This window comes from Pogona vitticeps, chromosome 6 (assembly GCF_051106095.1).
Source record: "Pogona vitticeps strain Pit_001003342236 chromosome 6, PviZW2.1, whole genome shotgun sequence".
In the NCBI taxonomy this organism is placed as follows: domain Eukaryota; kingdom Metazoa; phylum Chordata; class Lepidosauria; order Squamata; family Agamidae; genus Pogona; species Pogona vitticeps.
This window is the reverse complement of record NC_135788.1, coordinates 6167557-6193591: the sequence shown is the minus strand read 5'-3', so window position 1 is coordinate 6193591 and position 26035 is coordinate 6167557. Positions and strand designations below refer to the sequence as shown.

At 44.5% G+C, this 26035-nt stretch overlaps 1 protein-coding gene across 1 annotated transcript in view; it reads right to left on the bottom strand.

Annotated features, from left to right (window-relative positions):
• Nucleotides 1-19830, bottom strand: part of LOC110071938 (sodium channel protein type 5 subunit alpha) — a 281534-nt gene extending 261704 nt beyond the window's left edge. The window contains exon 1 of the mRNA XM_073002844.2: nucleotides 19639-19830. The gene's annotated coding sequence lies outside the window, so the exon portion shown is untranslated. The remainder of the gene's footprint in view (nucleotides 1-19638) is intronic.
• Nucleotides 19831-26035: the final 6205 nt, after the last annotated feature.

Here is a 26035-nt window from a genome sequence, read left to right as displayed (position 1 = left end):
AGCATCACAAATATGGCTGAACAAACAGGGAATCAGAGCCGGAATTTTAAGATCTAAGGGCTTAAACTTTTCTACCAGGTTGGGTGAATCTCTTTTGTGCTCTCTTGTGTGTTCAGCTCTTCTTACTGCAAACTGCTGAGTAAGCTCAGTGGCTAAGCCATCTGGCTGTGGAGCTGAGAGGCTGGGATTCCCCGCTTGGCCTCCTTGACCGGGGTCTGGATTCAATGATCCATAAGGTCCCTTTCAATTCTGCAGTTCCAAGATTATTATTCCCACCAGGAAGGATAGCTTTATTGCCTCGAAGCAGTCAGAGCAACGGACCCAATGGGTGAGTTGACAACACCCATGTCCATGGACAAGATGGTCTACAGGTTACCCTCTTGTGCTCAGCTGCAGAGCCAGAAGTTGGGAGTTCGATTTTCTTTCCCCCCCGGCCTCCCATTGGGTCCCTTCCAGCTCTGCAGTTCTAAGATTATGTTGTTGTTGTGGTGGTGGTGGTGGTGGTGGTGGTGATGATGATGATGATGATGATGATGATGATGATGATGATGATGATGATGATGATGATGTTTATAATGAAGAATTGGAATATAGGGATATAGGAAAGTTCTGACTTTGGAACAACTAACAACTAACTCATCCATATAAAACAGTCCACCCCCAAATGGTTTTCTTCCATTTCTGTGGGGCAAACAGCTTGTTCTTACTTAGTGTGTAAAGTTAGGCCATGGCATGATCCCATATGTGTTGATTACATATGGAGGCATGAAGTGAAGAAAGAACTAGACACAAGCATAACTCTTCACCAGCCAAGATCTAAAAGTTTCCAGTGTTCGGTTTTCATTTCCTCCTTCCTTTCCTTTGCCTTCTATCTTTATCCTTTAATAAACAATTTAGCTCCGCTCTTTATATTTTAACAAACAAACAATTAAATATTAAAAAGGTTTCCCCCGCTGGTTTCTTGAAAGCACGACTCTTCACCAGAAAGTCAAGTGTGTTGGCTGAGTCTTAGACTCCTGCATTTAAACATGAGCCCTCCTTGTTTTCACAAGGAAAAACATATTTTAACAAAGTTTTTACCTGTCAGAGCAAGAAGGGTTTTTTTTTCTTAAGTACATGTACTTAAAGCTCTCCCAGAACAGTGACTTTAAGGTTGCATTTGGTTTGCAAGATAGAACAAAAGAAAGAAAGAAAAAAAACCTTTTTAATGTCTTCAAATGTCTGCAAGCACATTCTCAAGAATCTCCGTGATTTAATCTGGATTAAATAATCTGAAATGCGCAACCCCCCTCTGGTTTTGTTCTTGCAGATCACTGATGCAAATTGGAACTGCCACTTTGCACTTTAGGGCGCATTCTTAACCATATGACACTTCCGCTCATAAAAATGGAAGCGCCTGAAAAGGCATATCGAGCCCCAAATAGAGAACACCATCCTCCCGTGCTTTGCATTTCCAGATAATAGAATGGCTAGGATGTATGTTGCACCATTTTAAATTCACAAGAGGTTCCACAAACAATGGTGTACATATACTCCGTTCTAACTATCACCATCGCAACTGATTAAAAATGATTGTTGCAAGGATGCTTCACATAGCGGTTTTTACCAATCCCTTTAGCTTAAAAAAATCTCTCTCAGACTAATGCTTGAATCAGTACATCTCTCTCCAACAAGATTCTGTGCTTGTTGAATTCTACAGCAGATTTTCTGCTGCTGCTGCTGGGGAAGAGCACTCGTGCTGATAGACCGTCCCGTTCTTGCTCAACCTTTACACCCTCCAGATGTGTTAGAGGCTGGAGCATCCCCAGCCAGGGAACTGCAGTCCAGTACTTTAGAGAGACCATCAGCTTGGGGGGGGGGGGAAACTGGGATAAGCTAGGATGTACTTATATGGTCAGCAGAATTCAGAGATCTGAGTAGAATGTGTGTGTTTTTTAACTGTCTGTTTTAAAGGAGCCTATAACAACTCCCCAAATTGGTGGTGGGAAAAGCATGATGAATCCAGAGCAAGAGCTTTAACAGTTCAGGAGAAACGACTGTACTGGTTCGTGCCTGAACAGAAGTGAAGGAAGCAAAGGCCACAAAGGGGAAAAGAGAACGTAATGGGATAAGGGGCTGGGGAAAAGTTGCAAGCAGAAAACCGATCATATTGGTCCCATTGCCAGTTGAGGCATAGCTGATGGGGACACGGGAGAGGGCCTTCTCCGTGGCAGCCCCCAGGCTATGGAATGCTATTCTTCGGGAGATCAAGCTGGGCCCCGCCCTTTTATCCTTCCGCTGAAGACCCATCTTTTCAGGCAGGCTTTTAGCAATTATAATTGAATTCCTGACTGCCTTCTTAGCATTAAGATAGTTTTTAAATGTTTGCTCGCTTTTAATTATCCAATTGTATTTTCACTTGTGGGACATGGTCACGCTGGGGGTTAAGCCGCAGAAGCCTCTGGGCTGCAAGGTCAGAAGACCAGCCGTCGTAAGATCAAATCCATGCGACGGAGTGAGCTCGCATCACTTGTCCCAGCTCCTGCCAACCTAGCCATTCGAAAGCATGTTAAAATGCAGGTTGATAAATAGGTACCACCACGGTGGGAAGGTGTCTTAGTCGCGCTGGCCACATGACTACGGAAACTGTCTACAGACAAACGCCGGCTCTACGGCTTGGAGACGGGGATGAGCACCGCTCCCTAGAGTCAGACACAACTGGACTAAATGTCAAGGAGAACCTTTACCTTTACCTTATTTTTACTTAGCATAAAGTTTAAATTTTTAATGTTTAACGTATGGTGTTTTAAATTCTATCCCTTCTAACATTGAGATTCACCTTGGGTTCCTGTATTGGGAGAAAGGAGGCACATCAACAAACAAACAAACATACAAACAGATCAATAAATAATCCAGTTACAACCCAGTGTACCAGTTCTTGCATTCCTGTGTTTCACAAAGGCCCCCAATCCTAGCAGTATTTCCAAGAGATGTTGACGGTTCAATCTTTTAAAGCAGTCACTCTAATTGGATTAAGACGGGCTGCAGGGTGCTGAACCTGCAGCCATCCAGATGTTGTTCCTCCTTGGCTCCCATCAGCCCCAGAAAACGTGTTCGTATCCAGGGACGACATCTGTTACGGTTCAACATGTTATGACAGGGCACGGCTTCCTCACTTGGGCTGTACTTTGACCGCAGACTCTTTGCCCAGCAAAAGAAACCTCCATCCTTCTCTCCTAGTACCCTGGATAAGCAATTTCTGTTTTTATAATTAGGGCTTTTAATGAATTAATATATCGATTTTTATTTTTATGAGTGTTGTGAGCCACTTTGAGGGAAGCATCCTGCTGTTGAACCGAGAGGCAAAGTGGAGATCTTTTAATAAGCGAAAGCCTTTGAGTGCTTTCCGGTAAGCCTTAAGAGGCGCCTCCTCGCCTCGCTCTGATCCTACCCCGGTGCAACAAGGAGACCAGCAGGAGTGGAGGAATTGCCCGAAGCAGAACCCAATGCATGCAGCTGCAAAAAAAGGGGGGGGGGATGCGAGCAAGGAAACGGCCAAGAGAGAGATGATTCCCTGTGCCTCAAAACACAAAACTCTTCACGGCCTTGGAGAGATCCCTTTCTATGGTCTTTTGAAATTTTTTGGCAGCCAATTGAGCAATGAGAGACCCCCGTCGCCTCGCCCGACAAAGTCCAAGTGCAGCAATGAACTCGTCTCTATGAGATTTCAAATCGGTTTTTTGTCAGCTGGGTGTAGGGAATCCCACTGAAGCCGGAAAGTTCTGCCACTGGGAAGGGGAGAGAAGGAAACATCGGTCCCACCTGCAAACAAAACGGAAACGAGAACCCTCTCTCCTTAACGAGGAAAACTGCTTTATTCAGCACCTCTGACAAGCCCAGCTGTATCTTTACTTAAGAACAGTATATATATCCATTCCTAACCATTTGGGGAGATGCAACAGGTCTCATCCAGCATCACCGCACGCCTGGTTTCTGCTATTTTCTAAGGGCGCTTTCCTCTACTTTCTGCTGGTGGGACCTTCGGTGTCCCCTGTGCCTATGATTGCTACTCTCAGTGAAAGGGGTATCCAACTTAATATGTATAGGTTTGCAGCACCGCATACACTAAGAACAAGGGGATGACAGCGGACATGACGTATGTTCGAGCAGAAAGGCTGGAGTTTGGGCCAACCCTTGATACATCCACCATGACTGATGGTCCAGGCAAACTTCATTGTATGCCAAAGACATGAATCTCTACACTTAAAATTAAGAAAGGGAAAGAGGGGATTGCCTTGGGCTTAACAACAGTGTTACACCAAAATAGTTATTATCTTAGGAAATGTATTGCTGTATCTTCAGCGAGCTGTGATATTTGATCATCTTTTAAAAGACTTAAATCACAATCAGTGGGGCTGGAGGGATCCGACATGGATCAATACCCCCCTTTTTTTTCCAGTCAAGGCTGGCCAGTGGCTGCCCAAACCAGATATTTGACCCATAAGGGAAAACATGCAGTTATTCATATTGACAGGACCTCCATCAAATTAAACGCTCTCTCAGTGTGACTTTCTCTCTCTGGCCCTTCATCAGTTGCTGCTATGAAGTCCAAAACATAAAAATAAAAAATAAACAGGGGAGTCCTATCTATAACTCCCAAAATCTCACACAGATTCTTCCTGCTACTGACAGAAATCTGAAATTGTACCCAGTGATAACTTCTCCCAGTAGGTTCACAAGCCTATTTTAAAAAGCATGTTGGTTATCTGGGTTCTTCCTCCTTTCTCTGAACCGTTTCTAGCTTACAAGAAGGACTACATCATTTTAAGAACTGGTGCTTCATTTTGCTGATTTCCTTTTCCCTCCTCATCCCTTTTCCTTTTGTGCTGTGTCTTTTAGACTGCAGACCTGAGGGCAGGCCTCGCCTTGCTTTCCTTCTTGGTATACAAGGCACCATCGGGCCTCTTCAGTCAAAGAACAGGGATTAAATGGTTTCCAATGTATGTAGGTATGTAGGTATGTAAGAAAGGAAGGAACAAAGAAAGAATGAAGGAACGAACAAACAAACAAATAAATAAATGTTACCTGTGTAGAAACCTTATATTCTACACAGGTAACCTCCCTTCTTTTAAGGTTCTTCTAGTATTTTAAGCCTCAATAGCTGCAAACGTAAGACACACAAATACTTCAAGCAGTCTTAATTGAAAGCAGTCGGCAGTCACATCAAAACAGATGCACAGTTTATTTTTATTTTATTTTTTTAACCAGGACAAGTTGACTTTGCAAAATTTCTCCCCAAAAACTGCCTCTGTGGTTCGGATAGCTGTGCCTTACATAACAGTTTCTGACGCATCAAAGCTCAGCTTCTAATTCCAAGTATTGCTCGACAACCAGCCATGGAGGCATTTTCTGATGATGAATCTCCGATCCAGAAAGACTGGTCTGATTTACAGATCCTCTTAATGCACCTTAATAGCTGTTAGTACAGCTCAGCGGCATCAAAGGAGAGTCCCTGGATTTCACCGAGGGAAGCCTCCTATCTTCTGGCACTTGCCAGGCAAAAATGCACACATTGGCTTTTTACTTTCTGGACAAGAGTTAAATTAATCGAAGGTGGGTTAACAAACAAGTTGCAATGAGCCAGCCATCCTCCGAAATAGCTCCCCTCACACAATCATGCTCCAACTTCTGAAATGTCACATTACTAACCAAATTGACAGCTCTGTTCCCTCACAATAATTCATACAATTGCAAGAACGCTTCGAAGAGCTGAGAATTGTTAACAACTCCACCCAAGATTGGAAACAAGGGGACATTTTCATATGTTCCAGCTTTTGCTTTTTTTCAACACGAATGCAAATTTGGCCTGCATCCATGTATGCATATAGAGGCATGTGTGTGTACATGCATGCATGCATGCAGACACACACACACACACACCATGGTGGAGGAAGACAGAGACCTCAGTGAGGATTTAAAAACACCTTCCGTGTTCTTACAGGAGTTTCCCAACACATAATCTTTTTAAAAATGTATTGCATCTCTGTTTCCTCAAAGAGCTGAAGGTGGTGTCTCTGGTTCCCAGACAGTCTTATTTAGTAAAGGTAAAGGTTCCCCTTGACAATTTTTGTCCAGTTGTGTTCGACTCTAGGGGTCGGTGCTCATCCCCGTTTCCAAGCCATAGAGCCAGCGTTTTGTCCGAAGACAATCTTCCGTGGTCACATGGCCAGTGCGACTTAGACACGGAATGCTGTTACCTTCCCACCGAGGTGGTCCCTATTTATCTACTCGCATTTGCATGCTTTTGAACCGCTAGGTTGAGGGGAGCTGGGACAAGTGACGGGCGCTCACTCCGTCGCGTAGATTCGATCTTACGACTGCTTGGTCTTCTGATCCTGCAGCACAGGCTTCTGCAGTTTAGCCCGCAGCGCCACCACGTCCCTACTGCTAAATGTGCATCTCACCTTTTCTCAAAAGAGCTTAAGGAAGTGAACATAACTCATTCTCGCTCACTCATAACCACCCCGGGAGGTCGATCAGAATGACAGGGATTGGCTGAAGGCCACCTGGTAGGCACCATGGCTCAGAATGGGTACGAACTTGGAGGTGCCAGGCCACACCAAAACAGGAACCATGACAACACCGCGCCTGCTCTAACTTTCACTGAATGCAATAAAATACCACAGCCATCAAGTCAATTCTGATTGATGGCGAGCCTTTCCAGGGTTTTCCAGGTAGAGAGGCTACTCTGAACTGCATTATCCTTCCCTTCCTCTAGGGGGAGCCCTGGGGCTGTGCAGCTTGCCCAAGGCCACATAGGCTGGTTCTTCTCCCTGGAGGCATCGTGGGGGAATCAAACTCTCAACCTCCACAGCCCGATCCCTAAACCATTCAGCTATCGAGCCAGTGAACTACTACAGCACATACCTTAATTTTCAGTGCATTGGGGGATTTTTTTAAAATCTTACATGAGGAATGCCATCATGGAATTCATTTCTTCACAATATTTACTGCCCAATAACCAAATATTTCTGATCAATGGTCCTCTCAAGATGGCCCCGATGAGGCTACCATTCATTTGTAGAGATCGGACTATAGCAATTCTACACAATCAGTATCAAAACAGAGAGCAGGTGCTCACCAACAATAAATCCCATTCAAGTTAGCCGAGCCCCATCATCTCTGGAAAGGCAGCTGAGCATACCACGAGGTGTCGGATGGCAGGAGTCAATGGCTTAAGTGTGTGCTGAGATCAGAAAGTAAAAGCAGGTAGAGTTGGCTATATCACAAAGAGACCTCTTTCTTGCTTTCTTTCTTCTAGAGTCTATCAAAGGGACATGGTGCTGCTGCAGGTTAAACCGCAGAAGCCTCTGTGCTGTGAGGTCAGAAGACCAGCAGTCGTAAGATCGAATCCACACAACGGAGTGAGCGCCCGTCGCTTGTCCCAACTTCTGCCAACCTAGCAGTTCGAAAGCATGCAAAATGCAAAAATGCGAGTAGATAAATAGGTGCCACCTTGGTGGGAGGGTAAACGGTGTTCCGTGTCTAGTCACGCTGGCCACGTGACCACGGAGGATTGTCTGAGAACAAACACTAGCTCTATGGGTTGGAAACAGAGATGAGGACCGCCGCCTAGAGTCAAACACGACTGGACTAAAGGTCACGGGGAACCTTTATCTTTACCTTTAGAGTCTATCAAGCTTCAGTGTGTATTATGAAAAGGATTTAAGATGCCCCTCTTCTGGTGGATAATGGGGTCCATGAATCAAAAGCCTTCAGCAGAAGTTTTCAACCCAAAGACTGGCTTTAGACCAGCTGCTGATCTTGATAACAGGTGGCAGCTATGAAGGATGGAGGGAAGGCTGCTCAGAAATGGGAAATAGCTTAGCTGTGGGATCCTGGGAGCTGTAGTCCAAAACACACACAACCAGGGGTGTGTGTCTCCCATTCCTGGTGCTCCTGCTGGAAGCCCCCAGGTTCCACAGAAGTAGCTATGTTAGTCAACCTCAGCATGTGAGTATAAGTAAATGGCAAAAGGAAAAGGGGGGAAGGGAAAAGATCGAGTAGAACTATAAAGACAGATTTATTAAGTGTGAGCTTTCATGGAACAAAATCCCACTTCATCAGATGCAGACTTTGTTTTATCAACATGTGCTCCAGAGCATCTTTAAAAAACTTAAGGAGCCAGTTCAGACACAGAAAACCTTCTTGCCTGACACATCTCGTTTTGTTCCCTGTATAATAAACTACACCCACACCTTTTTTTCAGAAAAAGGGACATGACATGCCTTTGGTTAAGCAGACGATTGCCTAATGGTTCGCAGTGACTGGAAAAAAAAACACAAGGCAGGCAATTCTGGAAAGCTGTGAATAAGAGAAGCCATTTTGGCAAAAGGTACATTCCTCCCACCTAACAGGAGGGAGCAAGTACTGGTTGTGGAGTTATAATTAAACCAGGGAGGGTTGTTTGGAGAGAGGGGGAAAAGAGCGAGATGCTCGCTCTGGAAAGGACCCCCGGGATCTCTGTCTCCTGGGGAACTGATGTAGGGCAGTGGATTTACTTAACAGAGAGAAATATCTGTATGTGTGTGCTGGCTGGCTGCCTTCTCCTACCTAAAGCACTCCTTGTCTATTTGTAAACAAATCAAACCTTACAGGGTGCTAGCAATCACTCATAAAAAAGTGGGGGGAGATCCTAGTGAATTGGGATCCCATCCCAAAGAACTTTAGGTCAGCGTTTCCTCACCAGACGCCTCCCGCAGAGAACCACAATCATTCCCTGGGATCTCCCCCTGAGTTTCTCCATAGGAAAAGTCGGATAAAAATCAGTAGTGAAACAACGAGTGCTTGGAGAGTTATTTTTTAACAGGATCAGAGAATGACCTGCTGAAGCCATTCCTAACTGAGGGGCACTAGGGTGATCATCTATGTGGTTTTGGCATGGTGTTCTATTCATTCTTCCTAAAATTGTACATTCCTAAGCCCAGAGTATAATGGAAAGCCCCCCTCGAACACCTCAAGACAAGACAAAACATGACTAGCAGATGTAATCCAGCCTACTAAGAACAGGTAGAGCTTGGACATTTTATGGTTATTGTGGGGTTTTTTTGGCTCTTTGGCCAAAGAGCCCGAAAAACCCACAAAAACCATCAGATCCTGGATGTGAAAGCCTTAGAGAATACCTTGGACATTTTAGGTTGTGTTTTTTTAAAGAATAAGTCTCAGAAACCCACTAGCTCAGAGATCCTGGTAGATATAGGGCAAAAAAGAGAGATTTTTTTCATCAGGCTCTTAGAAAAGTTTACTTCAGACTTGTTCTACTACAGGAAAATAAAGTGTGCATGTTCATGGCGTATGTCTCAACGTAAGAACTATGCTAGATCAGGTCAAAGGCCCATCAAATCAAAGATTCTGTTTCCATAAAGGCCAGGTAGGTATCCATGCTAAGATTTATTTATTTTTTTGGATTGAGAAGGTATACAATGAAGTAGTGAGATCTAATGAATAAAGCCCAAGAAATCATGGAATACATAAAAGTGGCAGCAAGCTAGAGTTCTTCAGCCACATTATGGGAAACCAAAAGCATAGACTGTTATAACTATTCATTCAGCATAAAAAGAAGGGGGAAGGAGTACCAGAAAGGAGAAGAAAATATTGTCTTGTGAGAATCATTTGGATACAACACATCATCATTGTTCAGAGCTGTTACACTCCGAGTCAGTATAGCCAGGGTGAGAACCTTCAGTAGGACAGGAATAAGAAACGGTTGATTATGAGAAGCCAACAAGCAAGGTGTGGACGCAATAGAGCCTGCATTACGGGCGGTCACATACAGCAGAATGAAGGGCATGGAGCAAAATGAGGCAGGAATGAATTGATGGGGTATTGAGATCGTAATATTAACCTGTGAAATGGGTTCAGACCTGCGGATCATGTGCTGGAAAAGTTGTTGTTTTACAAACAATTACAGTAGTTACCAAGGCTCCCCTCAGTAATTAACCATAAAACTGTTACCCCTTTAAGCTACTTTTAAAAAGAAACATTTTGAGTGCTACAAAGCCACTATACTGCAGTATTGTCTCTAATCTGGGAAAGGTTTTATTGTCAACCACGATTTGCCTTGAAACCTACAGTTATGGCCTGTTCAGGCCAGTTCCCATTTGAGTTTGGAGGCCAACAACGGTCAGTTGTAACCATGATCGGTCCAGTTTAGATATGTCATCTGTCATTACTCTGTATTGAGAAGCAGAAGAGTTAAAGGAGGAACATGAGCAGAGATGGACTGGGGTGGCAGGATGAGTCTGGAGAACGTTCTTAATGCTGTGACATCATGAAAATTACGTACATCTCATCCAACTTGCTTTCCAAACTTAAGCTTGGAATACCAGGCCAAATCATAGATATTAGAACACTTTTGAAAGCAATATAGGGTTTGGTTTGAGAAGGAGGAAGAGATTTTGACCAGTTTGTGGGGCAGCCCTGGAAAAGGCCTCTTTCTCTCTGCCCTCCATGTGGTACAAATTGGATCGCTCTTGCATGTGAATCGTCCAGAGGTCCAGTTTCCTGGGAAAGTTGTCCAAAAATCTCTGAACACCTTGGCTTTTGTGTGAAGCAGAATGCTAACATTGCTGGTTGCCAGTATTCCTTTTTTTAAAAAAAGAGCTGACAATATTCTTTTTTAAAAAGAGGAGAGCTACAGTTCAGGATTCCACCCAATCCAGGGCATTCTATTTCCCTCTTGGTTCTCCATTCTACTGTACACAAATAAATGCCATAGCCACTGACCATCCTCAGTCTTCATTAGGCTGTTCTGAAAATTTCCCCCTGACCTTGCATTTCTGGAAAGAACATCCTAGGGATTGATTTCCAGAAGGAAATTTTTATCTGCATTTTTTGCAAATGCTTGGTCCCTGTACCTTGAACACTGAAGAAGCAGGCAATGGTAACAGGATAAAGGTGATCTGTAAATTTCCTTTACAAATAATAAATTTTCTAAACCAACCAGGAAGAGGCAGAGGAGTCCATCCTAAGAGACTTGCACTATGGTACATTTTTGGTCTCAGCAAATCTTTCCATTTTCCCTCTTATTAGTAACTCTAATTACTTTGAAAGAAGCAAAATGAGATAAATCCTGTAAGAGCAGGAAATGTGGCCTGATTTCTAGCCTGATTTAGAAACCGTCACTTGGCAAGATGAGCCTAAAGAGACGCTCTCAGCTCTGAGTGGGTCCCCAGCTCGGATTCAGAGCAAATTGAAACACACTCACACCAAGTTCGGCAGCAAACATGATCCATGTGATTCAGAGGTTAAATTCCGGTGAAAGCAGGCTGCTTGTTGTTGTTAATTTAACCAATATCTCCATCACTTACAGGGCCCTTGATGCTGCGAGATTCAACACAAAAATGAATCTATCTCAGATATGAATATAGCACCAGCTGGTCGTTCTTGCTTCTTGCGTTTCCAGCGGGAATGTCAGTGAAAATAAAAGAGGGGAAAGCTAGGCTTCTGCTCGGGACCTCAGACCGCCTTAAGCTGCAATTCCTACACATGAAAATCAGCCACGATAGTCCCCATGGATTGGTCCACCTTTAAATAAATGAATTCTTTTTTTAAAAAAAGGAATGGTATCTTCAGTTTGGATTTTACAACTATGTCATGTTTTGTGATTAGTCCAGAACTTCCAGCCTGCTAGCGTAGTTGTTTAACTTTTAAAATTGAGCCTTCTCATGCCACACAGCCTCATGATTTTAAGTTCGTGCATCAAGAAAAATTTGTCCTTGTTCCGGCTAAGCAGCTACTAGAGGACTTTGTTGACCTGGGGCCCTTAATGCACTGCCATGTAACTTCTATTTAAACAAATGATCTCGAATACTCAAAAGGCACCTTGGTACTGGGAGAAAGGTGGGGTATAAGTCAAAAATAAAATAAAATAAAAGCAATCTGCAGGTTTTTGCTCCAGTTCCTGTGCATGTTAACATGTTAAAGTATTGGAAGGAAGGAAGGAAGGAAGGAAGGAAGGAAGGAAGGAAGGAAGGAAGGAAGGAAGGAAGGAAGGAAGGAAGGAAGGAAGGAAGGAAGGAAGGAAAAGCAAGAAGTCACCAGAACGTATGATATACAAGTGGAATTGCTGGATTAGGAATGGAGAAATGTAGAAAGATAAAGTAAAGATAAAATGAGGAGAACTTGTATACAATCTCAAGCTCCTTGGGAGAACAGTGGAATACAAAATAGTTCAAATAAACCAATGCTTGTCTCTCACAGGCTTCTGTTGCAAGTTACCACATTGGAACAATATGGAACTATTTATTTGTTGAAAGCAAATCCTTTTAAAAAAACCCATAGAGAGCTAGAATTTGAAGAAGGCTGCATATACACTTGCCTGGGAGTAAAATTACCCCTGAACTCAGTGGGTCTCAATTCCGTCAACCGCTATAGAATCGCACTGCAGATAAACCTGCAAACTCAAAAGGAAATCCTGCTTAATGCCTGGAAACCTGAAAGCAACTCAGGTAAGATACTCTTCTAAGTTGCAAAGAGGAGGCCCAAGACGGCATTCCCTCAAGCAGCTCAGTGCCTAAAGATAATCTGAATGATCATGGGGAGGTTCATAGGTAAAATGCTTTGGTAGACCTCCTTGGACCTAGGGCAGTTTTAGAGCTTAAATTAAGCGCAATATAAAGGCTGAAATTTTGTTATGCAGTTACACAAATGCCAACAACATTTGGTGAGTGCTCCAACACTGGAGGCATTCAGGAAAAACTTAGATAATCACCTGGTAGATATGCTTTGATGATATTCCTGCATCAAGCAGGGGGTTGGACTTGATGGCCTTGTAGGCCCCCTTCCAACTTCACTTTTCTATGATTTCTATTATTCTACGAAAGGAATCATCATAAGTTAAGAAATCTCCATGGACTTTATCTGTTGAATACTGAGTCACATAACTTAGCAAGCAATAGATGGTGATCTGTTCTCGATCCTACCAAAGTGCAGAACAACAATAGGATGGAAATTACAGGAAGCCTGATTTTGGCTAAATATGAGGAAAAACTTCCTAACTGTTAGAGCAGTACGACAATGGAACCAATGACCTCGACAGGTGGTGAGTGCTCTGACACTGGAAGCATTCAAGAGAAATTAAGACAATCCTTTGATTTGTAGTCCTGCACTAAGCAGGGGGTTGGACTTGATGACCTTATAGGCCCCTTCCAGCTTCATTATTCTATCATTCTATGATTCTGTGCCTACGGAGATTTCTTATTTTATTTATTTCTAAAAGTTACACTGTCTGCATAACTGCAGAACACAATTTCAGCCAAAATGTAATAAATAAATGGAGGGGGTTTGGGAAGGTTTTTATAAAGAAAATGTTGGATTATAAGAGATTCAAAACTACCTTGAGCGTTTTGCCCAAAGAAAGAAGAAACACCTACACAGGAAGCAAATAAATTAGCTGCAGGGTACTACAGATACTCACAAAGACTTTCTGAGGTATCCTTTAACCGTTTTTCCCCATTTCGTCTAGACTCATGCAAGAATGTTTTCATGTGGGGGCCGACACCAACAAAACAGCTGATCATTTTTGTAACCCTTTGGCCACAACGATAACTCACCATTTTTCGTTCGGGCTCAGTTCTCACTGAAGGGCTTCCCCCACCCATTATCCATCAAGCTGGAAACCCAGCAGGTGTAAGGCAAAAAGAGATTCATGAAATGCTAATTAAAGAAAAACGCAGATCATTTAAAAATCATGCAGTCAAATGTGCTATATTTTGATTAGAGCGTACGTTGCCAAAAAAGACCTCGAGAAAGCCGAGCTTTCTACAGTTTCGAACGATGAGGTCTGAGGGCCTCTCTTAGGAAGCTCAGCATCAACTGAGGGCCAAACTCCACATAACTCAAACGATACACGTTCAAGACCTCTGAAAATTGCAGTATCTCCTTGTTTTTACTAACTAGTGGCCTTGCCAGATCAAAAGTGCAAAAGAATTTCCCCCGTCTAAAACTACCACCCTTCCACCATCAGCCATATCCTATGAAGCTAATGGCTCCACAGAAGAAAATATAACTAGTATAAAATTTGGATAGGATTTAGATGCCCAGATCTTATGCAGCATAGCAGAAGAGGATTAAATAATCTCTTCCTTGGCATCTGTTTCTCAGTCTTCAGACCAAATATGCATGATTTATGCTCTGAAGATTTAAACTACCAAAAAAAGTTGTTAATCTCCTGCCTGCATCGTTTACAGTTTATTAGGACTTTTCCTTTTTTCCTTTTTTCCCCTTTATTCCATTTATATACCGCCGAATTTCTTCCAAGGACCTCAAGACTAGAGGCATGGATCTCCTTGCCTGCTCGTTCTATCCAAATGGCCACAATTCTGTGAAGTGGCTCAGGCCAACAGAGCGCAGCTAGCCCAAGGCCTTCCTGAGAAACATGAGCAGCATAGTTTCCCCAGTTCCACCGAGAGAGTTACATGAGGGTTATTCAGCAAGTCCCTTGATTGCATCGGGATCTGAATCCAAACCTCACCGGTTGTAGCCCAGAAGCATCACACTGGTTCCAAAGAGCAAAACTTAGAGGAAGCTTGAAGCTAGTTACTCCTAATGATGTCTAGGCTTGTGAGCCCAAAACAACAGCGTCCACTGGTTAAAACTAGCAGGCGAAAGAGGCCTATGCTCTTCCGCTGTCCTTCAAGAACTGGACCCCGGTTACAACTCCTAACGCCTTTGCTCTACTGTCCCCTGAACATCAGGCAAAGCACCAGGTCCTGCAGCCGACCAGTTTCCATTCCACCCAGTCTCTAGTTTTTTCCCCTCTGTTTTTATTTGTTAAAGGGCAAAATGCCGCTCCAAAAATGTGACTTATTTGTCAAAGCTTGAGACTCCTCGGTTGGAACAAAAGCCAAAGAAAGATCCCTGTGTCTTTAATAATGTTGTAGTAGATAAAAGGGAGTAGCAGCAGGCCAGCTCAATCCGTTCTACTGCCATATTCTTCTTCTACATGATTCTCTGAGAGATAAGAATCTGCTAGTTATATGTTGTTTGCTTTGGTCCGTTTTTGGATCCCATGTTTCTTTTTTCTATAAACTCTCTCTCTCTCTGTATATTTGCATGTTTACTTTGCACTTCTGATAGACGTTTCTATGAGCACCGAGCAAGTTCTGGAAGCATCTGGATGGGGTTGGTTATAAAAACATGAGAGAACAATAAATAAGAATAAGGATAAAACAGATATGAGATCTACAGAAGCTGCCGCAATGTTACATTAAATAATCACAAGTGCATGCAATGAAAGATGACTAAGCATTCCTGGAGAAACTGACACCCAGGTACTGTGGCTGTCATGAGAATAATATTTGCATAAGATTTCGTGGATGATCCCACAAAACACTCAGACTTAAAGAAATGGACCTGATCAATATTAAGCTTGAATTGTACTTTCACCCCTGTAAAGGCAAGAAAAAGAGGGTAACAGGCAGGAGCCTTTTACACAGAAATAAACTAGGGTTAATTGGTACAAGAAAAGAAGAACAGGGTACTAAGGGCTTCGGTGTACTTCTTTACCCAATGCTTCGACTCCCTTAAGACCAAATTTCAGGCCACTGGGATTATGGAAGTTATAATCAGAACATCTGGAAGACCAAAAAGTTTCCCAGCCTTGATGCAGGAGCCTTCCAGGTTCCACATCTGGCATCATAGTTTGCACTACCTACGACACACCAAAGAGTAAACACCTTTGCCCTTGAAGCCTCCTTGGGATAAACAGGTACATTTTTCGTCCGACACACCAACAAGAGGGAGGGAGAAGGGGGAGAGATGCAAAACTAGATCAGACCGTTCAGAGGCACCACATGCTCTTTGCTTTCTTCACCGTCTTAGCTCCATTTGATATTGCTCTCTCCCAAAAGAAGCAGATGCTGAATTTGCATGAAACCCTTTAGAACTATGTTGTGTTTGGCAGACAGCTTTGGCTTCCTTGTTTGAATAATCTCAGCAAAGCACTCTGGGGGTGCTCCCTCATTTGCAGAGCCATTTGGCTCTCTCTCTCTCTCCCTCCCTTGCCCGCCAGGTTGCCCGGCTGATGGTATCTCCTCCAAGGGCTCACATAATCCTGATGCTGAGCTCTGTGGCTATACACACAGAGATGGTGTCATCAAAACAAAACAAAACAACAACAACAACAATCAGCGACACTTTCCCCAAGCATTTTAAAGGACTTGGATCAAGTCCCGCTGTGCTCTCATCCCTGACACGGCGAGGGCTAGAGATGGCCACCTTTCCGATGACACGGCGAAAGCAAAACTCACGATACATTGCTATGTGCCATCCCTTGCCTGGCACATCTCACATGGGCCTTGTATAGATGGGAGCATTCTGAGAAACAGGTTCATATCACCCTTATATGACCTGCCTCTACAGTGTGAAGGAGCGAGATGCATTGATGAATAGGCCCACCTACGTATTAAAGGTTCTAATACGTCGCCTCAAAATACAATACTTGATCCACGAACTGTTCACCGATTCAGGAGGAAAGTGCAGAAAAATTCACTGAAGTACATGAACATGTAACACAGCTTAAGGATCTGCTCCTCGTTTACAACATGGAAGAAGAGTGAGAATCTTGGTCTTCCTCACCCCACCCCCCACCCCACTCACTAGGCTTTACAGACAGAAAGACTGGACTGGGTTTGGTGTGTGAGAGAGGATACGGTGAGATTCCTAGGGGCCAGGATTTTATTCTGGATAAAATGATTCAGCCTTTTAGCTGCTCCTCAACTTCGGCAAGCAGTAAGTGTCGCAACTACAGTACAAGTGGAAAGTCACCGGTTCAACGACATAGGCTCCCTGGATAATTGATCATGATGGGTCACAGTCATGACCAATTAGTCTCGCGTGCTTTTTGTGAGGATTGAAAATGTTCACACAGTAACATTGTGTGTTACTTTGAGCTTCTTAGTAAAAGACGGAATATACATCAGACCAATAAATGCGCAGATTTACAAATGGGAGCTAATGCTGATCCATTCCCCCTCCCTTGTGGATGGTTGTCGTGCACTCCGCAGTTTGCAAAAAGCCGAAATCCAACTGCCAATAAATGCCAGTGCCACAGAGAGAAATCTGCCCCTCTACCAAGTTACTGTTCCTGATTCTTTTCTCCTGTCCTTCCTCCAAAGAGCTGATTATAGATGGGGTTGCTCCATTTTACGGTCAAAGTGATCATGTGAAACAGGGCAAGACAAAAGTGTATATGTGGTGGGTTCAAGAGCATTCAATAGCTTCATATCCTAAATAAGGATGGGGTTGCAGGTCTCCCTGGTCCCAATCCGTCATGCTATCTAGTGCTTCTCTTCTGCTTGCCTTATCGAGGACTAGCAGAAGAAATGATGCAAATTTGCTTGGCTATGGCGTGCCTTGAGTCGTTCTTCTCATTGCCAGCTTGCCTGCCCTTTTTTCAAGAGTTCGTTGAAATGCTTGCTAGATCCTTAGGGGGAAGACACCAAGTTTGCTAATCATACGGCAGTCTCTAAACTCAAACGGGGGAAGAGGAAGAAATGCAAAGGAAAAGGAAAAGTACCCATACAGTCAAAAATGGCCAGTCACCTCTCGAGTCCTGTGTCATCGTGGGTATAAATATTATTCTTAGCATTAACTGTGACCAGTCACGTTGAATGCATTATGTAAACTCAACCTTTTAATGCTGAAACCTTTTGATATGTAAATCTAAAAATATCACGACTCCTACCACAGGCCAGCATCAAAATCTGCTTTGTGGTCAGGCCCTGTTTCTCAAGAATAGGGTTTGGGTAGATTGTGAAACAACAGCCGGAGAAATAAATAGAAACTGCTTAGAGGTATAAAGGTCATTCCTTCTCTGATGTACTAAAGAAGGAATTTTCCCAACCATTTCTGCCCCCTCTATAGTTTAACTTCCCCCCAAAAAACTACTAATTATTCTTATTTACAATATCATCCCACCAGCTCCTACGGGTTCCCCCCCTCCTAATTCTACTGTTGGAATAAAATGGGTACATCTAGGCTTCCCCCACTGGGCTGACCTTTGAGCTCCCAAAAGCTTATGGGATCTGCCTCTTCCATCTGTGGTCCCACCTGTCCTGCATTCTCAGGCCAAAAGCAAGGATCAGCTATACGTGTTTGGAAACACATCCCCATCTCCAATCTCTCCCCCCCCCCCACCGCCCCATCTTTTTTCATGTTAATCATGCCACCTTGGAAAGTGAAGGAAGAGAGTCCAGGAAAAACTGATTAACAGATTCACACAACCAAATGCTTTTTTTAAAAAAGGATTGAGAAGCACACACACACCAACCACACCGTTCAGCACCAAGGACAGCGCACATGCTGGCTCCTCTTAAATAAAAATAAAAAGAACCCACACGGCCTGCTAATCATTCTTGAAATATTGTTGAAATTGGACAGGTGCCTGTCGAAGACATTTGCGGGTCTGTTTATTTTTAGTATTGACAAATCCTCTTCGGATCATGCCGTGCTTATTCCTCTAGATGCCCTGTCTTTTGGGGAGGGTTGTTCATCATGCAGTGAATCAAAGAGGGCACCTTATGGGCTTTTTTTTTTTAAGTACACCTCAAAAGCAGGAGGGGAAATTGAAGAGGACATGAAAAGTTGCACCCAAAAATGCTGTGTTTCCTCAGAAATAGTTTGAAGCCATTTCTGTCCAGATATTTGGATGGGGGGGGATTTAAACCTTTTGCTTGGATTTACAATTGCTCTTCCTTCACTTTGAAACCTACTTTCCATCCTTTTTAAAAATAATAATAATAAATCTGTCCTGATTTCTACCACCCTTGTAAAGACCATCTTTCCCCACCAGGGTTGTACTGCCAAAAAGTTACTTCTCCTCTAAATTGCCCCATGTCACTCCCTCCCCCACACCCCAGCCTATAATCCCCAAGACAGCGAGCACATAACTCCCCAGACAATGCCGTAATCATAATTTCTACTATTACATAAGAAACCTGACTTTAAGCAAACAAAACAAAAACGAGACTGGACTCAGGTTGGGCAAAGAGGCAGAATCCAGCTCTCAACTTTTTAAACTTACAGACTTTGAGAAAAAGGAAAATCTAGGCCAGCAATAAATAAACCTCGCACCTTAAGGTTTGTGGCGGCAGCTGAGAAGATTTCCACTTCCACTAGGAGGAAAAAAAAAAAACTAGCGCTTCCATTTCCCACCAGGTGCCTCATTAAAACCACCTTTAAAATCCCTGATTTGAAAGCCAGCAGCTTCTGTTTTGGGGGGCCTGACCCTGCGACTTGAAACTTTGCTGTACCTTTGGCATTTCTAAATGTTGGTGCGTTTTTGTACAACTGGAAGGGGCCTTTTTTGACCCGTTAAATCCTGGGGGGTTTCCAGATCCTCCTAGTGGAGTCCCAGACCGAACCTCTCCCCCTCGATGCCCATCTCTTTTTGCCTGGCCGCCGGAATTCATCCTCACCTCGCCGGAGAGAAAGGAGGGAAGGAAATCAAGTGATCTAACGCAGCCAAACTTTCGCCTCGACGGCAGGGACGAGAGCCCAGGGAAGGGAGCGCGATCCGCGATCCTCGCCCGGCTCCCCGGAAAACTGCCAGGCATCCAAAAAAAATCACAGCCAAGGAAAGAAAAGGATGAAACTTACTGTGGATCTAGTCCTTTCCTCCTCGTCCGCCCAGGGAGACCTCCAGGGTCATCGCAGAGTTTTAAGGTTCCCGACGAATAGCTCCAAAGCGAAAGGGGGGAAAGCAGCAGCCGCCACCACCGCAGCGCCAGGGCCACCCTCCCTCCCTCATCGCGGGGACTCCCGGCTCCCGGGGAGACCCTTCTCCATCCTAGACGGCTGGACCTCCCGACAGGGCATGGCTGAAGTCGCGCCTCCGCCTCCGCGTGCCTTTGGATGCCAAGCGATCGGCTGGGTGGCTGCCCGCCTGCCCGCCCGCCTGCCCGGTCCGAGCAAGGGGAAAAGGAGGAGGAGGAGGGAGCGCCGCCGCCGCCGCCGCCGCCGCACACGCGCCGCCCTCCCTCCCCCGAGCGCTCTCGCCGGCGGTCCTCCTCGTGCGCTGCGCCCGCCGCTCCTCCGCTCGCCCCGCGCAAGGAGCGCCCCGGCGGCGCCACGGCTGGCAGGCAGCGCCTCCTGCTGGCCCCCGGGAGGAGCGGCAAGAAGCGCCGCCCGAGCCCCGAAGCGAGCGAAGTTTCCCAAAAGTTAAGGGAGGGAGGGAGGGAAAGAGGAATGGAAGGAGGGAGAGAGAAAGAAAGAGAGAGAGAGAGAGAGAAATAAAGAAAGAAAGGAAGGAGATGATGATGGAAGGAAGGAAGGCGATAGTGGTGAAGGGAGGGAGGAAGGGAGGAAGGGAGGGGGAGAAAGAGAAAGGAAGGAAGGAAGGAAGGAAGGAGAAGATGGTGGAGGAAAGGAAGAGAGGGAGGGGGAGAGAGAGAAAGAGAGAAATAAATAAATAAAGGAAGGTAGGAGATGATGATGGAAGGAAGGAAGGAGATGGTGGTGGAGGGAAGGGAGGGAGAGAGAGGGGGAAGGAAGGAAGGAAGAGCAAGCTCTGGAGCTCCTTTAGAATCAACCTTAGATATTCCAACCAGTGTTTGGGGCTTCAGCCAAACTTACTTCTAAGTAAGCCTGTGCACAGGATCAGGCTCAAATCCTTACTAACACAGAAGCTTGGGAGGTGCAAGGAAACTCAGTGAACTTACTCGAATGAGTGAGGCTGACCAGATGGGAAGAGACGCAGGCCTCTGCTCCCCTGGGCTTCAGATTTGGGAAGAAACGAAAATGAATAGTGATGCAGTCTCACAGGTCTACTCAGAAGTAAGCCTTATTGAAGCCAGTGGGGCGAAATGTGCGTAGGACTGTGGTTGGGTTTTCCTTTCGCAATGTCCTCAAAGCTATCAGTTGGACTTTCTGGTTGAACAAACATGTACGTATTTCTTTGCATCCACCCCCCCCCCAAAATCCAGGGAGCAGAGAGACCATTGGCCAGCTCGAAGTTTAACCGGCTCCTACTCTCAGACCCAATGGCTGAATGCCAAAAAGAATTGCAGAAGTGTATGAAAGACTTCCCTGGAGATACAGGTGACCAAATTCTGGCTGACACACCTTGAGACCTTCTACCTGCTACCAAAAATACACAGAGAGGATAAGATAAGTTGATCTAAGTCCAAACCAACCACCTGCCATTTAAACTCTGGTTTTCTACAGCACATGGATTTACTCACTGTCTTTTTAGCCGCTGTTTAATTCTGACGGAATTCCTTACTTTGTTGATTTGCTTTCTGCTGCCATAACTTCTTTTTTCCTCTCTTTTGTTTCCTGACTGCTCTGTTGCTCCTAATTGTTTTTGTGGGTTGTGTTTGGTATTTCTGCTGTATGCCACATGAAATGCACCTGGGGTAGGAAAAGCAGGAGATGGTTGTTTTAAAGGAATAAACAAAGAAATACAGAGAAAGAAAATCAAGGTGACCTTCCTTTCCAATGATGTCAAGCATAAGAAAGAGCATCCTTTTGAAGGATTTATTTCAGATTTTACTCAGTTAATTGACATAAAGAAAATCAGCATTAAAAAGGGGATTGAAAATAAAACGGCCAACCTTTTAATGCCATTGTACAAAATGCTGGTAAGGCTGCATCTAGGGTATTGCGAACAGTTCTGGTCACCACACCTCAAAAAAGACATCGTGGAACTGGAAAAGGGGCAGGAGAGAGCGACTCAAATAATGACTGGGCTGAGGCACCTCCCTTATGAGGAAAGGCTACAGTGTTTGGGGCTCCTTAGTCTGGAGAAATGGCTCCTGAGGGGGGACATGGTTGAGACGTATAAAATCATGGAGGGGGTGGATAAAGTGGATAGAGGGAAGCTTTTTTCCCTTTTCACACAATACCAGAAAAGGAGGACCTCCACTCCAATCAAGTGTTGGGAGAGTGAGAACAGACAAAAGAAAATATTTCTTTACCTGGCATGTTGCTAGTCTGTGGAACTCCCTGACACAGGGTGTGGTGAGGTCATCTGGCCTAGCTGCCTTTAAAAGGGGATTTGACAGATTCCTGGAGAAATAAGTCCGTCGCAGGTGGCAAGCCGTGATGGGGATGCATAATTTTCAGGCTTAAAAGGAAGGGACCTCCAAATGCCAGATGCAGGAGAGAGGGATCAGGAGACAGGGATCTAGCCGTCTCGTGTTCTCCCAGAGGCATCTGGTGGGGCCACGGTGAGATACAGGAAGCTGGACTCAATGGACCCTTGGCCTGATCCAGTACAGGGCTCTTCTGATGTTTTTAGGTAACCCTTAAGTAAGATCCCAGCGTATTTGTCTCCTTTTGCCATCACAGGTGGCAAGTAAATATGAGTATGATACAAGTTGTGTCCTGCTTTGTGGTTGGATGTTAACGTCCTGTGCACAGTTTCCAAGTCCCTCCAACATTAGGTCCCATGGGATTTAAAAGGATGCCATAGACATGTTATACAAGGAAGGAAGGAAGTAGAAGGGCTCTTTTGGCCTAGGCGGAGTTGAATGAGCATGTCAAGGGACTGCAAGGAGAACAAACCTATCCATTCTAAAGGAAATCAACCCCGAGTGCTTCCTGGAAGGACAGATCCTGAAGCTGAGGCTCCAGTACTTTGTCCATCTCATAAGAAGAGAAATCTCCCTGGAAAAGACCCTGATGTTGGGAAAGTGTGAAGGCAAGAGGAGAAGGGGACGACAGAGGACGAGATGGCTGGACAGGGTCATCGAAGTGACCAACATGAATCTGACCCAACTCCGGGAGGCAGTAGAAAACAGGAGGGCCTGGCGTGCTCTGGTCCATGGGGTCACGAAGAGTCGGACACGACTAAACGACTAAACAACAACAACAACATTTAAAACAGAAAGGTTTTCACAACCCATTCAACGTCACCAACTGCACGCAAGCTGCTGTTAAGCACTAAGTTGAAGGAATCAGCTGAAACACCGAGATTCTTCTTAATACTGAGTTGCTTCAAACCCCCCTACCTTCAATCATCCTCTCTACCTCTGCTACAGTATCTTCGCTCCACCTTCTTCCCTGGTTCGAGTCTTCTAATCTGTAACTTGTCTTCCAACTATCCTAACTGTATCAGAATTAGGTACGAGGCTGAACCACCTAACCTTCTAGGGACCCTGTGACTTGAAGCACTCACCCAACATTGGAAACGGAGAGAAACTGCTCAACTGTCAAATAACCTTCCAGATATTTATTTTCCAAAGATCAAGAACTTGGGCTTGATCATATTCACAGGGCTTTGCATAATATTCACAGTTTAAGCAACATCCCCCTCTGCTGGCCACAGAGATGATTGCCCGTTTTGACTGTGAGTCAACCTGGATGGTGGAATCCGATACAACTCTGCATAGCAGTATTTGATTATGTTTTTTGTAGTCATCAAGCACTAGGACCGCCCTGCACTTTGAACAGCGTTGTGTTATTCTCCTTGCCCTGTTTCAGTTTGATTGCTCCCTGGCTGTGGTCATGCTCCTCTCTCTTTGGGCTTCTTTTTCTACAAAATGTTCTTTTTAAAAAGTTTTGCTTGGGTGGTTCTATACATCCAATTGCTCCATGTTATCTTTCATGCATATTCCACCACCACCCCTGCATTTGTTTTGACATGGTCCCCTGTCTTTTCCCTATCTCAGCCTAACTTTATTTTCTCAACAGGGCAAAAGTATGCAGTAGACAATCAGAAAGCCTGGAGGCTGTTTGGAGGTTTGAACCTGAATGATCCTCAGCCTGAATATGAAACTGGAACTTTTGCATGTTCTGCTGCTCAGATCTGAGATAGGTTACATGACATCTGCTTGAAAGTAAACATGGAAAAAAGGGAAGAGAAACCAATTCAGGTACAGACCGGACCATCTGCTGTTGCTGACTCAAAACAAGGGTCGGTCCATTTAATGCACAGAGCCTTACTGATTTAGAATGGTACAGTCCAAGAGCACCTCCACCTGCAGCCATCTCTAGCATAACAGTGGCCAAACCCCCTGCATCTGTTGTGGTACGGTCCTCTTATATTTCACCTGACTTTCTACAGAGAAAACGATTTGTGGAAAGCATCCTCAGCCACCTTCTCCCCCGAGGGTCTGCTAAAGCAATGCATTATCTGTGTATTAGCCCTTGATACATTTGGTTTGATATGATTAGGATTAAATTGCTATGACATCACAAGGCTTGGTAAGGAGTAATTTCAAGTAGCTTCTTGGAAATCAAATCCAGAAACATGTCCAGATAAAACAGAAAAGAAACGTCGCTTTCAGCTTTTATGAAACATCACACTTTAAGAAGGGTGCCCACAAGCTGGAGCAGGTTCAGAGCAGGGCAAAAAAGGAGGATCAGGGGACTGGATGCCAAGCCCTAGGAGGAAAGATTGAAAGAACTGGGCATGTTTAGCCTTGAGAAAAGAAGATGGAGGGGAGATAGGATAGTATTTTTCAAATTCCTAAAAGGCTATCATTCAAAGGAGGGGCAGGATCTGTTCTCAATCATCCCAAAGTGCAGGACACATAATAAAGCAGCTCAAGCTAGAGGAAGCCAGATTTACGCTGAATATCAGGAAAAACTTCCTAACTGTTAGAGCAGTATGACAACGGGACCCATGACCTCAGAGGGTGGTGAGCGCTGCAATGCCATAGGAATTCAAGAGAAAATAGGACCACCCTCTGTCAGATCTGCTTTGATTTGGATTCCTGCCTTGGAATTGGGGTTGGACTCGATGGGCTTCTAGGCCACTCCCAGCTCCCTTATTCTATGATTTGCTTCGAAAGGTCCTAAAAACATCCTGAAACTCTGTCCAGGAACCTTTTCACACATTATCAGCCTGCGTTTCTCACCAAGAAGGCCCCAAACTGCTAAATTTTAAACATGTTGGTCTCATCCACATATTAAACTTATGATTCTGAGATGCTATTAAGGGCAGTCCCACCCCCATCCCCTTTTTTTAAAAAGATGCTTTCTTAACACCTACACCTGTTTCCGGATTTCTACTTGTGATGGCACTGGGCTAAGCAATAAAGATTTTGATTGGTTGGTTTATTGTTTTACAGCAATGTCAGTAACATGGCTACAATCAGATATATATACAGTGATGTGTAAGATGTTTATCATATTAGGTCATTTCCAGTAAGGAGTCCCATACCAGCCAACGGCTACCTTGTTCACACAGGGAGATCACGGCTAAATCTGTACAGTCCTTAGAGCATTGATCCGTGGATGTTTGTTCATTACCCTTTAAATTTTTAGAGTCAGCTCTATTGCTTGTATATGTTTCCAGATAAACAGTAAGATTATGACTTCGTATCACTCCAGTGCTTGCCAGTCACCTACAGAACCTTTGCATCCTGCCCTCTTTCTACTTTATTTAAAGAACAGCCCCACATCAGAACAAGTTAATCTATGATTGATTTAGACTGGCCAAAATTAATTCATTTAAACTCAGACCCATTTTGGATCAAGAACACGTTGGGAGCATGAGAAAGCTCAAAGAACTTCATTTCTTCTGTCTTCCCCTTGGTACCCCCAACCCCACCCCCACAAAAATAGGTAAAGGTAAAGGTTCCCCTTGACCTTTAGTCCAGTTGTGTCTGACTCTAGGGTGCGGTGCTCATTCCCCATTTCCAAGCCGTAGAGCCAGCATTTGTCCATAGACAGTTTCCATGGTCATGTGGCCAGTGCAACTAGACACGGAACACTGTTACCTTCCCACCGAGGTGGTACCTATTTATCTACTTGCATTTTTACATGCTTTTGAACTGCTAGGTTGGCAGGAGCTGGGACAAGTGACGGGAGCTCACTCCGTCGCGTGGCTTCGATCTTACAACTGCTTGGTCTTCTGACCTTGCAGCACAGAGGCTTCTACAGTTTAAACAGCAGCACCACCATGTCCACAAAAATACTCCTTCCCAAATTTACCTGTGAGGAAGAAACTGATAGATGAGACATATTTTTTTCCCAACAGACCCATCAGTCTCAATGCCTGTACGGGCATCTACTGCATGAGAATATATGAGAGATACAGTTTTCGGTG